Source organism: Ambystoma mexicanum, chromosome 2p, assembly GCF_040938575.1.
Source record: "Ambystoma mexicanum isolate Mex_15411 chromosome 2p, UKY_AmexF1_1, whole genome shotgun sequence".
Lineage (NCBI taxonomy): Eukaryota > Metazoa > Chordata > Amphibia > Caudata > Ambystomatidae > Ambystoma > Ambystoma mexicanum.
The window spans coordinates 1,231,653,703-1,231,669,598 of NC_090923.1; the positions used below are offsets into that span (position 1 = coordinate 1,231,653,703).

The following is a 15,896-nucleotide window of genomic DNA, read 5'->3' on the forward strand; positions in this document are numbered from 1 at the left end:
CTAGTCCAGGGACACCCAGAATACGAGGTTAGAGCAATCCTAAATTCTCAGCACCGAAAAAATGGTTTGTATTATTTTATTGATTGGGTGGGATATGGCCCTGAGGACCGGTCTTGGGAGCCGGCCTGCAATGTGCATGCACCTAGCTTGATTAAAGCGTTTCATCAAAATAACCAAACAAACCTAAACCCAGAGCCTTCTGTGCGGGGGGGGGGGGGGCGAGTACTGTCAGGGTGCAGGCATTGGGGTTGTGTGGTCAGGGGCCTGGAGTGAGTTGTGGACGTGGTCCACGCGTGGGGATCCACAAAAAACCCCTACAAAAACGAATTAGGCCTTATAGAAGGCTTTTGTGGCCCCTCTGCAGGAACAAGGACCTGCAAACTACGCTACCCAGCAGGCTCTGGGCCAGAAACTACAAAACCCCACCCACGTTGGGTGGAGCATGCGCGCGCATAACAGCACGGGGCTTGTGCTTATACTCCCGAGCGAAGAGGACGTGTATTCCGGAGCTCCGAGGAAGGGGACGCACGCGAGGGGCCACACCCCAGCCAGCATTCAACTGGGCCCCTCATACGCCTGAGATAAGTACCGCAAGCGCAGGGGAGCTTAAGTATATGCTGGGAAACACGCTTCATCGCCAGCGAGCCGCATTCAGAAGACGATCAGCCAGGAATCTCCCACCCGAAGCGGGGCACACGCAAGGGGGCACAACCCATACTCTTGAGTCCTCTTGCTCTGTATATCATATCATTAACATGCACAATTAGCCATGTGCGCCACCTAAGAGAACCGCGATTGGGAAGGCAGCGTGACTTGTACTGAAGTCGCACTGCGCCACGTGTGGCTAGCTGCACGTTTCTATTTAGTCTACGTGTGTTTATTAACACGTGGAGTCGTGTTTACTGCGGAGCCACGTGCGGCTTAACCGCATATCAGGGCTAAACCCATTCAAGGGGGCATACGAGCTAGTACGTGACAGCTCGGAGACGAGTGGGGGTTGCATGAGGAAATGTCATTTACCCACTGAATGCACCAAACAAGGTAATAACTCAAAACTCTCTTTGCAGCAATTATCTGCTCCGAGACCGGACCTGAGAGTGCGCAGGCAGGACGCCAGCACTCAAAACCACAGATAAGTCCTTTTGCTCTTGTTGCCTCATTGATGACAGACTGTAATGTGGGCATGTAATGTGTATACTGGTTTTGGTGCGCATGTTTATTTGTTGGTATCGTGTTTAACCATACTCCCCCAGTCCTATCCACCTTCCCTCTCCTCACCCTCTTTCCGGTTATCCTGAAAACCTGTAGCTATCCAACCAACGATTCCCTAACCCTCTTTCCCCGCCAGGGTCTTGGAGGTCTGTGTAAGCTGTAACTTGCAGGCACCCAGACCGCTTAGGGGGTGGTTGGTTCGTACCACTCCTGTGCTTGAAGATTGGAGCCTGACAAGCATGGTATTGGAGGCGGGGCCTGCCAAAACCATGGTATTGGAGGCGGGGCCTGCCAAAACCATGGTATCGGAGGTGGGGCCAGCCAAAACCATGGTATTGGAGGCGGGGCCAGCCAAAACCATGGTACTGGAGGCGGGGCCAGCCAAAACCATGGAACTGGAGGCGGGGCCAGCCAAAACCATGGAACTGGAGGCGGGGCCAGCCAAAACCATGGAACTGGAGGCGGGGCCAGCCAAAACCATGGAACTGGAGGCGGGGCCAGCCAAAACACTGGAGGCGGGGCCAGCCAAAACCATGGAATTGCCAAAACCATGGAATTGGGAAGCGGGGCCTGCCAAAACCATGATATTGGAGGCGGGGCCAGCCATAACCATGGTATTGGAGGCGGGGCCAGCCATAACCATGGAACTGGAGGCGGGGCCAGCCATAACCATGGAACTGGAGGCGGGGCCAGCCAAAACCATGGTATTGGAGGCGGGGCCAGCCAAAACGATGGAATTGCCAAAATCATGGAATTGGAAGCGGGGCCTGCCAAAACCATGATATTGGAGGCGGGGCCAGCCATAACCATGGTATTGGAGGCGGGGCCAGCCATAACCATGGAACTGGAGGCGGGGCCAGCCATAACCATGGAACTGGAGGCGGGGCCAGCCAAAACCATGGAACTGGAGGCGGGGCCAGCCAAAACCATGGAACTGGAGGCGGGGCCAGCCAAAACCATGGAACTGGAGGCGGGGCCTACCAAAACCATGGTATTGGAGGCGGGGCCTACCAAAACCATGGTATTGGAGGCGGGGCCTACCAAAACCATGGTATTGGAGGCGGGGCCATGGTATTGGAGGCGGGGCCAGCTAAAACCATGGTATTGGAGTTGGTGTGAAAACAAAAAGAAGATATCAAGACTGAGTACCTCAAAAGGTAATACACCAAACACGGGTTACAAAGGAACATACAAAGATCTTTATTTTATACTGAACAGTTTCAAAGAACAAAGCAACAGATAGCTATCGGCCCTCAGTAGAACACAGAGAACTCCAGCTTGGTTCGGTCTGCTCAGTGAGTGGGACTGTACATTAGAATAGTCGCACTTTTTATACCCTCGAAATCATGATGTTCAACCCACTTCCAAGTTAATGCATCACGGATCTAGGGTTCGTGCCGAGTTTATACATCTATGCATTTAGGGTTTACCTTTAATACATTCGCTAACAGATTACAATAGCAACAGTTTGTCTTAGGATTTCTCGTAGAGCCTTCTCAAACAGTTTTATACAATGCAGTCAAACAAGTGTTCATATTTCGGTATTTGAATACATTGTGTTTAACATATGCTCGCGGATTCGCTTCATTGGCGCAGGTAATCCTCTACACACAGGTCAACGAAGGACAAGGTCTCAGTTCATGACCCCAACATGTGGCCTGCAGGCATATTATACATTAGTTTGTTCACAGAGGTCAAGACGGTCATGTTACATTCGAAATGACAATGTCCACCATCTTAGAACACAGGGTGACTTTAAAAGAGGAGAACCTAAAATGGCGGATAGACCTAAAATGGCGGCTTTCACTGATCTAAGGTCAAGGACTTGCAACGCGGTTTTCCTCGGAAGTGGCTTATAAGCTGCTTGGCGTAGGCCAATATACATATATTCATACAATACTGGAGGCACGATATGATTTTCCTTTCGAGAAACCCTCCTTTTGGTCTATGCCAGGCTATAAACTACTTATGGTCACTTTACGAACTACACGTCTCAACATCCATACACCCTGAATCACTGTCAGAAATATCTATTGCCATTAGATCCGTTATCAGGATTTCCTTCAACACATATTCTTTGGAGTTTTTATCTGGGACTCATACCTTTTGTCCTAATGTACCCATCGCATGTGTGCAACATCCCCCTAGCATCGAACATATACTAGGTAAACACGGTATACAGCAACAAAGAAACAACAGAATTCCCAAAATAATCAATAAGACCGAAACACACTTTCCAACCCCAAGATTGCAAGAAGTCCCAGAACCAAGCGCTAAGACTTCTGAACTAAGGACGTGCAGATTTTGTATTGCCTTGAAAATAGTTGGGGAGGAATCTGGCCCGAAAACACAGCAAACAGACCCTACCAATTTACACACTCCACCACGTTCAGCCAGAATGACATCTGATGCCACCCGGTTCTGAAGTGCTACTAATCTTATTGCTTCCTGTTCTAATGTCATATTATAGAGTATGTCCGTGGTCCGGTTGATGGTTCTCTCCAGTACTCTTGCTAGTCTCCTGATGTCTTCAGAGTTCACTATTTGTCCCCTAAATGGCACGAAGGATTTCGCTACGTCTCCCAGAACCTGTGCTGGAGTGTCACCATTCTCGTCCCGCTGTGGACAAGCCTTTGAAACCTCTACAGTACTGGCTATGAATACCCCGGGTAACAGGATCCCTAAATAGCAAGTTCCCTGCCAATCCCTGGGTAACCATGGAAATGCTATATTACCGCAAACAAAGTAGACAGGTTCGCCTACATACAAAGGTCTGTCTTCCCCAGTCAAATTTGCAACATTGGCACAACCTCTAAAATTTCCCATTGACGGAGTACCATTCCTCTGTATGCAGAAAGAAACTGAATCGGGGCTATGGTTAACAGTGTAAGAAGGAGGCATGGCATCCTTATTGCCTATAGGAGCCATCTTGAAAGAGATCAAAGATTCAAAAGGACGAGACAGTCTATCAGAAGGCCTAATAGAAGCAACATTGAGCTTGCTCCTATTTGCGAAAAGCGACCATCCCAAGGGCGTAAGAACACGTTTCTCAAAACTATTCAAATTAGTACCATCAAAGTTCCCTGAGATGCTATCGTTCCATCAGCCAAATAATAGTGCTCTAAGGAAAGCATAACAAGCAGTTGTCAAGGGTAAAGGGTGAATATACCAACCTAGCCCCTTATCCCCGTGTTGCGGTAAATGCGAACAGACACAACAGTTGGATTTATTAAAAATGGCATGTGTAGCATTCATGATAAGTAACAATGTATTATTGTAGTATCTGTCTATGCTGAGAGTCTCTGGGAGATAGAGTATGCAGATGCACAAAAGGAGTAGGAACAGTAGATACATTTTAAGTCGGTAACAAGGTTTCAAAAGGATGCACTTCTTCCAGGCATCAAAGGCCTAACGCAGTTACTATTATAAAACCAATTGACATTATAAAAAGACAGCAGTACGTTTTCGGGGCCCAAACATTTTGTCCATTCTCACTGCTGGTCACACGATCATTTATCAGTCCTGTACGAGCGGTAGCGGTTGCAGGCATTGTAGTCTTCAAATGAAAAACCCCAATGTTTTTTGCTGGCGACCTCGCGGCCGAGCGACTTCTTAGTCCTTCCACAACCCTAGCCAACAGGATCCCCTTTTTCAAACAATTACTTGGGCCAAAAGCAAGCCCTTGATGATTTTCCTTCCTTCTTCGAATGCACAGACGAACCGTGCCATAAGTCTATTTCCTTGGACGCAAATTGTACCTCGTTGCCCCCGGTACTGATTGATCTGAGAACAACATGTCATCACTTCCTGTTGGAAGCAACGTATCAAGAGCAAGTGACGATGCAAGATCCGGAGCAACAGTTTCTGGAAACAAAACTTTTGGAGAGTGTGGACACAAAATGGCTGATTCCCCAGGCCTCACAGGCTCAGAGAGAGACTCCGATGCACACTCGTTGCTGTTTACTGCTTCGGGGTCGTTGGCTGCAGTACTGGTGAGGGGTTCTGTTTCTTCTGTATCGTATGGCATCGGGTGTGGAATCCTCTTGACATGTGTTGCGTGGATCCAGTTCTTTCTGCCTGCAACACGCACCACAGTCTGTGTAACCAGCAGGAACTGGAAAGGGCCCCGCCACCGAGGTGCAAGGCAAGAGGATCGCTCAAATGCCTTCATCAACACCCAGTCACCGGGCCGAATGCTATGACCTGGGCCCTCGTATTGTACAGGTAAAGCCTCTCGCACCTGGTGATAAATCAAATACAGGTTTTTAGTCAACTCACTATAGTAATCTGAAAGAAGTACATTTTCGACATTTTTCAAAGACCGACATTTCGGAAGGTTCCAGATGTTAGCAGGTCTCCCCATTACCACCTCAAATGGAGAGAGCCCAGTCTTAGTTTGAGGGGTTGTACGCATAGCTAGCAACACGATCGGTAAGGCGTCCGGCCATTTTAGTTTGGTGGCGGCACACGTCTTAGCGAGCTTGTTCTTGATGATGCCGTTGTGTCTTTCTACTAATCCGGCACTCTGAGCGTGTCTGGCCGAATGGAACCGTTTGTCGATTTGTAATGCCGCACATATCTGCAGATATACAGCAGCGACAAAATGTGGACCATTGTCTGACCAGATGACTCTTGGTAGCCCAAACCTAGGGAAGTACTCTTAACATAGTTTTTGCAGTAGTCATGGGTGTAGCGTCTTTAACCGGAAAAGCCTCAACCCATTTGCTGAAAGCACAGATGACAACTAACACATATTTCAAGTTATTACACCGTTCCATTTCGATAAAATCAAAGTGAATGACCTCAAAGGGGACAGAAGTTGGGCCAAAACTTCCCCTAGGAGTTGATGTTCCCTTTCCCACATTGCACTGTAAACAGATCATGCAATTCTGAACATAACGTTCAGCTATTTTAGAGATTTTGTCATTTGCCCAAACTTTCTCCAACATTTTTGTAAGCTTCCAGGCACATATATGGGTAGGGCCATGACGACTATCATCATTATGTATGGGTCAGGAAGTAGCCATTTCCCTTCAACTATGGCCACCCAATTCCCATCATCATCCAGTTTCCCCAAGCCCTCAGCCCAATTCTTGTATTCTTCTAAGGTGGCATCGGCTGTCACGACCGCAAGTTCCTGGCGTTTATGGAAGAGGTGGAAACATGGCGGTCGTCAGACAGTGCCGCCACGTTGTGCTCCCAAACATCGTTAGCGGTCTAGTCTTTTCCATCATGGCCGCCGCCGAGTGCATTTACCCGTTTACGCTGTGCGGTTCGGCGCGTTGCAACTTCTGATTCCTCATTGTTGCTAGCGCTCCGTAGTTTACTCACTTGGCGGTGTTCCGCCTCTGTCCTTTTCTCCCCTGTTGCCACTCTCGTCCCGTTCGTTCGCTCTCCTCTCTTTGCACCCTTTTCTTTCTTTGGGTTGCTGGGTTGGCTCGTTCCTCTTTTCTGTTCTCTCTTACCTTTGCCTCTCTTGAGTATCTCTCTTTCTCCCTGGCTCTCCTCCTCCCCCCATTGCTTTCCTTCTGTTCCGTTCTCTCAACATACCTTGCGGAGCCCATACCCGCCGGGTTCACCGGTCTCCAAATTCAGCTGATTTGGATCCTCATCTTGTTCTGTTTCATCGGCTTCCTACGCTCCGAAGGGGTTTTTGTGCCACAAGGCTTTTCCCCTTGCCCGCTTGTCTGTCGCGGGGGGGGAGTCACAGTTGAGTCGTTCCCAAAGGGTCACGGTGGCTTCCTCCCGAGGCCGACCTTATCTACACAAGAAGAGGAGGACCCCTATTCATCGATCCCACGGAAAGAAGTTGGATTTCTCCTCATCATCAGGTGAGAAGGAAGGGGAGCTTGAAGACTCTCAGGGTTCGAGTGGGGTGGACGATATAACGGATAACCCTGTTGATTCGCCCCTAGCGTCAAGCATTGTTGATAGCTTGCAACGCCCAGATACCGACATGGCAACTCCCCAGCAACTTCAAGAATTGGTCGCGGCTGTACTAAACTTAAACCTGGAAGTTCAAGCTCTTCAGACTGCCAATACCGCTCTCCAACAGAGTTACTGCCAGAGAACAGCAAGTCACAGATCTACCCCCTTTGCCTTTAGTGTCAGGCAAATTCGATGGATTGGATAAAAAAGTCAAAGAATTCCTGGAAGCCTGTAATATCCATTTCGCTTTCAGACAGAACACCTTTTCCTCCGATCACACTAAAGTGGGGTTTATGATCACACACATGACTGGTAATGCCCTAGCGTGGGCTACCCCATTGGTGTCCCAGTCCAACCCAGTGCTACAGAACTTTGTAGCATTCAAGGATCTTCTCAAGCAGACGTTTCTTCGCACTGAAAGCGCTCATCTGGCTAGTGAAGACCTGTTGTATGTTCGTCAGGGTAGTTCTGACCTACTCACTTACATAATCTCCTTCAAGAGACTAGCTGCAGAAGCAGGCTGGCAAGAAGAGGCTCAATACACCATCTTCAGGAGGGGCTTGCGCGAAGAGCTGAAGGACGAGCTTGCGAGGATCCCTCGCCCCGATTCTTTCTCAGATCTCATCAAGGCGGTTGCACGGATAGATTTCAGGTTGACTGAACGGAAGAATGAAAAGAGAAAGACCCGTAACTCTAGTTCTTATCTAGAGACTCACCCTTCGACCTCCTCACCTGCCACTCGTCCATCCTCCCGGGAAGAACCTATGCAAATAGGAACTACCAGAGCTCTCTTGACAGCGGAAGAAAAGAAGAGGAGAAGGGAGGGCAACCTTTGCCTTTACTGTGTCTCCCCCACTCACCTCTTGAGAGACTGCCCAGATGTACCCCCCCAGACGTCAGGGAAACAAATGCCCTCTGTAGTTGGCAGGACGGACTACCGAGGGGCTTTCCCCAGTTCCTACGTAACTCTTTCTGTTACTTCAGCCCAACCCTCGGAAGACCAACGTTTCATGGTGGCATCTATCCAGCTTCAATTCAGAGGAAAGGAAATCGAGACCCTGGGCCCTGCTTGATTGTGGAGCAGCAGGGAACTTCCTGGACACCTTGTGGGCCGACAAGGTAGGCCTTCGCAGGATAGCCAAGAAGGAAGATCAGAAGGTAGAGGGTGTAGATGGTACCCCCCTATGTTCCGGCCTTATCACCCACACCACAGAGGAGGTACGGGTATCCATTCAACAACATACTGAAGTACTGAACTTCGATATCATCCGCGCAGCTCATTTCCCAGTCATATTGGGGATTGGTTGGCTCCGACGACACAACCCTACCATAGATCGGTCTGCGAATCTTCTTACCTTTCGTTCTGCTTACTGCCAGGAGAAGTGCCTTCCAGGACCCTCTTTCGAAAGTGTCAAAAACGGTGTGTGCCCCGGAGTGGAGCACAATCCATTGTATCCCAGCCTGTCTTCAGGAATACGCTAGTGTGTTTCAAAACCAACAACCCATGGAACTTCCTCCTCATCGGCCTGAGGACTGTAGGATAGACCTAGTCCCTCAGGCTCTGGTTCCGTTCTGCAGGATGTATCCCCTTTCCCTGTCTGAAAAGGAAGTCCTTAGACGCTACTTAGATGACAACTTAGCCAACGGACTTATCCGACCATCCAGATCACCAGCAGGAGCATCTCTCTTCTTCATTCCCAAGAAGGACTCCAAGGACCTAAGACCCTGCATCGATTACAGAGGCCTTAACCAACTCACCATCAAGGACCGGTATCCTATGCCTATCCTCTCGGAGATCCTGGAGGCTGTCCAAGGCTCGGTTGTTTTTTCCAAACTCGACCTACGTAATGCTTATCATTTGCTCCGCATCAGGACCGGCGACGAATGGAAAACGGCTTTCCGCACTCCCTATGGGCTATTTGAATATCAGGTTATGCCGTTCGGACTGGTCAATGCTCCCTCGATCTTTCAAAGGTTTATGGACCGCATATTTTCTGATCTGTTGGGCCAAAACACTGTAGTCTACTTAGACGATATTCTTGTTTACTCTCGTCAGACCGAAGAGCATACCCGACATGTGAAGGAAGTATTACACAGGCTACAGCAACATCATTTGTTGGTCAAGCCGGAAAAATGTGCTTTCGCCAAATCCTCCGTCTCCTATCTGGGGTTTATTTTGTCGAGTGAGGGGATCACCATGGATCCCAAGAAGGTCGAAGCCATTCTAGCCTGGCCCTCCCCTTCATAGGTCAAGGAGATTAAAAGATTTTTGGGCCTGGCCAACTTCTACCGGAAGTTTATTCCCGAATTTTCCAGACTCACTCTGCCTATCACCTCCTTACTAAAGAAATCCTCCAAGCCTTTTCGCTGGTCCAAGGAAGCCGAGGAGAGTTTCGTCTGTCTGAAAAGAAGGTTCTGTTCTGCCCCATTCTAAGACAGCCTGACCAACTGCTACCTTTTGTACTTGAGACCGACGCCTCCGCTGGTGCGGTAGGCGCCGTTCTCCTACAATCCAATCAGGGCCAAGAACATCCCATTGCCTATTTTTCCAAGACTCTGAACCCTAGTCAGCTGAACTACTCAGTCATAGAAAAAGAACTCTTAGCTATGAAATTGGCTTGTCTAGAATGGAGGCATCTGCTTCAAGGAAGCTTGCACCCATTCCTGATACGTACTGATCACAAAAACCTACAGATCCTACGTCTACAAGAGTGTTATAACACCAGGCAAGCACGATGGGCACATTTCTTTGCACAGTTCCATTTTCTTATTACATACATACCTGGTACCCAAAACCAGGTTGCTGACGCTTTGTCTCGCAGAGATGAGACCTCTCCGGGATATAAGAAAGAGCTCATGTTTCCTCATATCAAGATCATATCCGCTGTATCATCTTTCTTGGAAGAAGTGAGGGAAAGATCCCTTTCCCCAGAAGAATCACTCTTGCACGTGGGGAGAACTCCGGTGGATCAGAGGGACGGTCTGTACTTCACTCGAGGGAGGCTTATCCTTCCTTCACAAGATCTCAGATTACAAGCTCTCCAGTGGTGTCACGACTCTAAGGTGGCTGGGCATAGAGGCTTACGAGGAACTTTGGAATTGCTGCAGAGGTCTTTTTATTGGCCCAGTATGCGAGCCGATACCCAGGCTTATATCCAGACCTGTCTGTCCTGTATGCAAAATAAACATTCCACTCAAAGTCTTCTTGGCCTGCTCCAACAAGAATATATTCCTTCAGGCCCTTGGAAGCATATATCTACTGATTTCATTGTAGATCTACCGCTTTCCTAGGGCTGTACCTGTATTATGGTGACAGTGGACTCTCTCGAAACTGGCTCATTTTTCCCCCTTACCCAGGTTACCTTCGGCCTCGCTTATGGCGGAAGTCTTCATGAAAGATATCTTCAGGTTGCATGGTCTTCCCAAAAAGATCGTGTCAGAGCATGGGAGCCAATACACCTCAGAATTCTGGACTGCCTTGTGCAAACTGCTGGGTATCGAAAGGGCACTCTCTTCCGGGTTTCACCCACAGACTAACGGTCAGACAGAAAGATTAAATGGGACCCTTGAGCAGTATTTGAGGTACTTCATCAACCAACAACAGGATAACTGGGTTTCCTTTTTACCCACAGCTGAGTTCACCAATAACAATTCTGTACACAGCGCACTTGGTATCAGCCCTTTCTTTTGTACCTATGGGTACCATCCTCAATCTATAGTACCCACCTTCTGGTCTGAAACTCTCATACCTTCCTTAGAAACCTCTCTGGCGAAATTAAAGGAAGCCCATAACACCGCCAACCAAAGTCTTCTAAGGGCTAACACCCGAAACAAACTACAAGCTGATAAACACCGGTGACCTGTACCCAACTGGGACAGAGGTTCCAAGGTCATGTTGTCCACCAAGTTTTTGCCCCGCTGGGTACGTCCTTCTAAACTGTCTCCAGAATTCATTGGTCCCTTCAAAATCCTATCCAAGATAAATCCAGTAGCATATCGCCTGAGGCTGCCAAAGAATCTTAGCCGCATTCATCCGACCTTTCATACCTCTCAATTGCGCCCCTTTGTATCGGGAAACAGAAGACAGAATACCCCCAAACTACACACTTTGCCGGCTCCTACCTCTGAGGAATACGAGGTCTCCCACATCCGGGATTCTCAATACCACAGAGGCCGCCTTGAATATCTTACTCATTGGAAAGGATATCCTTCATCTGAGGATACCAGGGAACCTCGGACACATGTGCATGCTTCCCGTTTACTACGTCAGTTTCATAGATTGCATCCCAGCAAGCCGGGGGGAACCCGCCTTCGAGGGGGGCATACTGTCACGACCGCGAGTTCCTGGCATTTGTGGAAGAGGTGGAAACATGGCGGTCGTCAGACTGTGCCGCCACGTTGTGCTCCCAAACGTCGTTAGCGATCTAGTCTTTTCCATCATGGCCGCCGCCGAGTGTATTTACCCGTTTACGCTCGGCGGTTCGGCGCGTTGCAACTTGTGATTCCTCATTGTTGCTAGCGCTCCGTAGTTTACTCGCTTGGCAGTGTTCCGCCTCTGTCCTTTTCTCCCCTGTTGCCACTCTCATCCCGTTCGTTCTCTCTCCTCTCTTTGCACCCTTTTCTTCCTTGGGGCACTGGGTTGGTTCGTTCCTCTTTTCTCTTACCTTTGCCTCTCTTGAGTATCTCTCTTTCTCCCTGGCTCTCCTCCTCCCCCCATTGCTTTCCTTCTGTTCCGTTCTCTCAACATACCTTGCGGAGCCCATACCCGCCGGGTTCGCCGGTCTCCAAATTCAGCTGATTCAGATCCTCATCTAGTTCTGTTTCATCGGCTTCCTACGCTCCGAAGGGGTTTTTGTGCCGCAAGGCTTTTCCCCTTGCCCGCTTGTCTGTCGCGGGGGGGAGTCACCATTGAGTCGTTCCCAAAGGGTCACGGTGGCTTCCTCCCGAGGCCGACCTTATCTACACAAGAAGAGGAGGACCCCTATTAATCGATCCCGCAGAAAGAAGTTGGATTTCTCATCATCATCATCAGGTGAGGAGGAAGGGAAGCTTAAAGACTCTCAGGGTTCGAGTGGGGTGGACGATATAACGGATAACCCTGTTGATTCGCCCCTAGCGTCAAGCATTGTTGATATCGACTTGGATGTCCTTTAGAGTCAACACCCTCATCCCTTACATAGGCATTTGCAGTCTCCCTTGAAAGGTATACATCCATAGGAAAATCGGTGGCAGTCTGTTTAGCTATCTGATCAGCGAAAGCGTTCCCTTTTCCTATATCATCTACAATCTTTTGATGTGCTTCACATTTTACGACAGTTAACTGAGTGGGAAGTGCAAATGCTGAGAGCAGTTGTACTAATAGGGAGCCATGCTGGATATTTGTACCGTGTGAAGTTAAGAACCCTCTTTCTGACCAAAGTCTACCAAAGTTGTGAACCACCCCAAAGGCATACTGACTGTCAGTATATATATTCACAGTAAGCCCTTCGGAAAGTTCACAAGCTCGGGTCAATGCTATAATCTCTGCGGCCTGCACAGAGTTATGCATGATTCTCTTGGTTTCCACGACCGTACTTAATGTGGTGATTGCATAAGCAGCTGTGGATGTACCATCCGGAAGTTTGAAGCAGGAGCCATCACAAAACAGCTCCCTTGTGGATTATTCAAAGGAGTGTCTTTTAGATCAATTCTACCCTTTGTCTCTTGTTCGGTAGTGTACAAACAATCATGTGACTCTTCGTCACTGCAAGCAGTACCTTTCGGGAAAGGTAAGAGTTCAGCCGGATTAAGAACACAACACCTCTTAATGTGTATGTGAGGAGCAAACAAGATCAATTCATATCTCGTCAACCGTGCGGAAGTGAGGTGTTGCATTTGAGTTCTGTTCAATAGAACATCTACAGAGTGAGGCACCATCAGGGTTAGAGGATGGCCTAGGACCATTCCCTCACTCTGCTTTACAGACGCAGCAGCGACAGCTCGCAAACATCTTGGCAAAGCGCATGCTACAGGATCAAGGGCGGAAGAAAAGTAACCGCTTGGCCTATTCTTCCCTCCATGTTCCTGCGTTAATACAGCCAAAGCACATCCATCACATTCATGCACAAACAACACAAAGGCCTTTTCATAGTTTGGTGTGCCCAAAACCGGTGCCGAGCACAATGCAGTCTTGAGCAGATCAAATACTTGCTGGTGCTCCATGTTCCACAGAAATGGCGAAGAAATGCCCTTATTCGTCATAGCCAACATCGGCTTAATCATTAAGGAGAAGTTCGGGATACACAACCGTAAGAAGCCATTCCTATGAAGGCTCTAACTTCTTTCTGCGTATTTGGGACAGACATGCCAGAAATGAGTTTTATCCGTTCAGATGTCAATCTTCTTCCCTCCTGTGATAAGAGATAGCCTAAATAGGCGACCTCCTGACAACAATATTGAAACTTTTTAAGCGAAGCTTTGTGTCCATTTTTAGCCAGATGTATAAGTAATAACACAGTACCCTCCTTACAAGCGCTCTCAGAATCGGCAGCCAAAAGCAAGTCATCAACATACTGAAGCAGTGTACAAGTAGAAGGCAATTGAAGAGTATCAAGCTGTTCTTTCAAAGCCCTACTGTAGATGCTAGGACTTTCCGTGTAACCTTGCGGTGCACGGGTAAAGGTGAACGAGTGTCCCCCTAAGGTGAACGTGAACAAGCATCTACTGTCCTTGTGTATAGGAGTACTAAAGAAAGCATTCTTCAGATCCACAACACTAAAGTGAGTAGCTGAAGCCGGAATCATAGTTAATATTGTCGTCACATCAGGCACAATTGGAAATTGTGGAGCGACGACCCTATTGATGGCACATAAATCAATTATGAAACTAAATGGAATTGCATCATCACCTTTTTTGTACACGGGCAAAATTGGACTATTGCACAAACTACCTGCAATTCCCTCAATCACCCCTCGATGAAGAAAATCAGAAACGATGCATTTCAAAGCTTGCTCACCCTCAACTGAAATCTTATATTGTGGAAAACGTGGCAGCTTTACTCCTCGTTTCAAAACTATTTTAACAGGCTTGATCTGCAGAACACCGACATCATTGTCATCAATTGCCCATAAACTCTCTGGTACATCACTGAGTTCTGGCGGCAAAGGTCTGGTCGAGAATTGTGAGACGGAAAGTTGCTGTGGTGAAATCGTCAAACGCACTCCATCAGAAGAACAATGAATTACCACATTTAATTCCTTCAACAGATTCAACCCCAGCAAATTCTCTCCACAATTCGATGTCAAAAGGAATGGACAGTGGTGCGTAAAGGGACCCAGAGAAATAGGTACCGGCGAAGAAACTGGACAAACAACTGGTGTGCCAGAAAACCCTACAGAAACATTGGTTTGCCCTGACAGTGGAATGTCTGGAACCCGAGAATGATCAATGGAACACTTCTGTGCTCCTGTATCTATCAAGAATAGATGTTTCCTATTTCCCACTATCATCTCAACGTAGGGAACTTTCTGATTAACGGGAATAGGCGTATGTTACAAACCCTGCTTCGGGCAATCCTAGCGAAACAGAATATTGTCAAAAGGAAGCTCTTCAGTGAGGTAAGCGGCAGAAGGATGATCAAAAATGTTTCTCGTATCCATACTTGGTACCTGATTATCCTGCGAAAAAGGTTGCTGTGGATCCTGTGCAAACTGACTTCTACCAGGGCTCCCAACACCTGGGCGACCTCTGGATTGTCTACTCATGCTTCCAAATGAGTTATTTGACCTTTGTTGAAGGATTGGGCATTGTGCACGCCAATGACCCTCTTGTCAACAATAGGCACACTGGTTAATGTTTACAGGACCCAAGGGCACATTTCCTTGTGGAACATACTGACCTCTAATCTGCGAACTACCCCTCTAGGACCTCTAACAATTTGCTGCAATAATACTTTTGTCTTCAAATGACCTTTTCTCTTCTCGACTCTTTCCTTTTCATTATTGACACGATTCTCATAATACTGAGCCATGTGCAGTACTTCTGATTGAGACTTCGCTTGACAAGCGCTCTCAGAAGAAATAATTTGCGACTGGATGTCAGGCAACAATCCACGCACAAATTTGTCTACAAATAATCTTTTCCCAGACTCTGTGCCTAAGTCTTGTCCACTGAAATCCGAGAATACCTGTTTGAACCGATTAAAGAACTCTGTAGCACCCTCAGACTTCCCTTGGACACAGGCTGTAAGCTTGTCCCAAATGATTCTTTTTTCAGGAACTATAGTTTTCAATTTTACAATGATTCTATCAGGCAAGGTTAATATCACTTGAGGCGGTTGTTCGCCAGCTGGCCTTTCTTCATCGAGTCTAATTATTGTGTGGGAGCGAGGGGCCAGGAGGCCCCTCTCACCCTTCACTTCTCAGTACAAAACTCGGACCAAGTGCCTCCAGTAGTGGGTACTCCCCTTGCCCTTATGCGATGTTAACTTTGGGTTACATTTGCGTAGATGGGACCACTGAGCAGGACACAGGGCATCCATTTTTGTACCGCCTTTTTGACTCCATCTTGGTGACCAAGCCTCACTGCGATAGTACAAAATGCTTCTCTCCCTTTCCCCGCAGCAGCAGCTCGGAGCACATGGCCCCCACCCTTGTTCCCACTCTGACTGGAAAACTTTGCAGATTCATTCTCATGCTGAAGCCGGAGGTGCTTGCAACACATCTCTTTTCCTCTGAGATCACTATCCTGCATGTGAACTAATATGAGCTAAGCACATA

At 48.0% G+C, this 15,896-nt stretch overlaps 1 long non-coding RNA gene across 2 annotated transcripts in view; it reads right to left on the reverse strand.

Annotated features, from left to right (window-relative positions):
• LOC138567376 (uncharacterized) overlaps positions 1-15,896 on the reverse strand; it is a 119,553-nt gene that overhangs the window by 8,716 nt on the left and 94,941 nt on the right. The window lies entirely within an intron of this gene.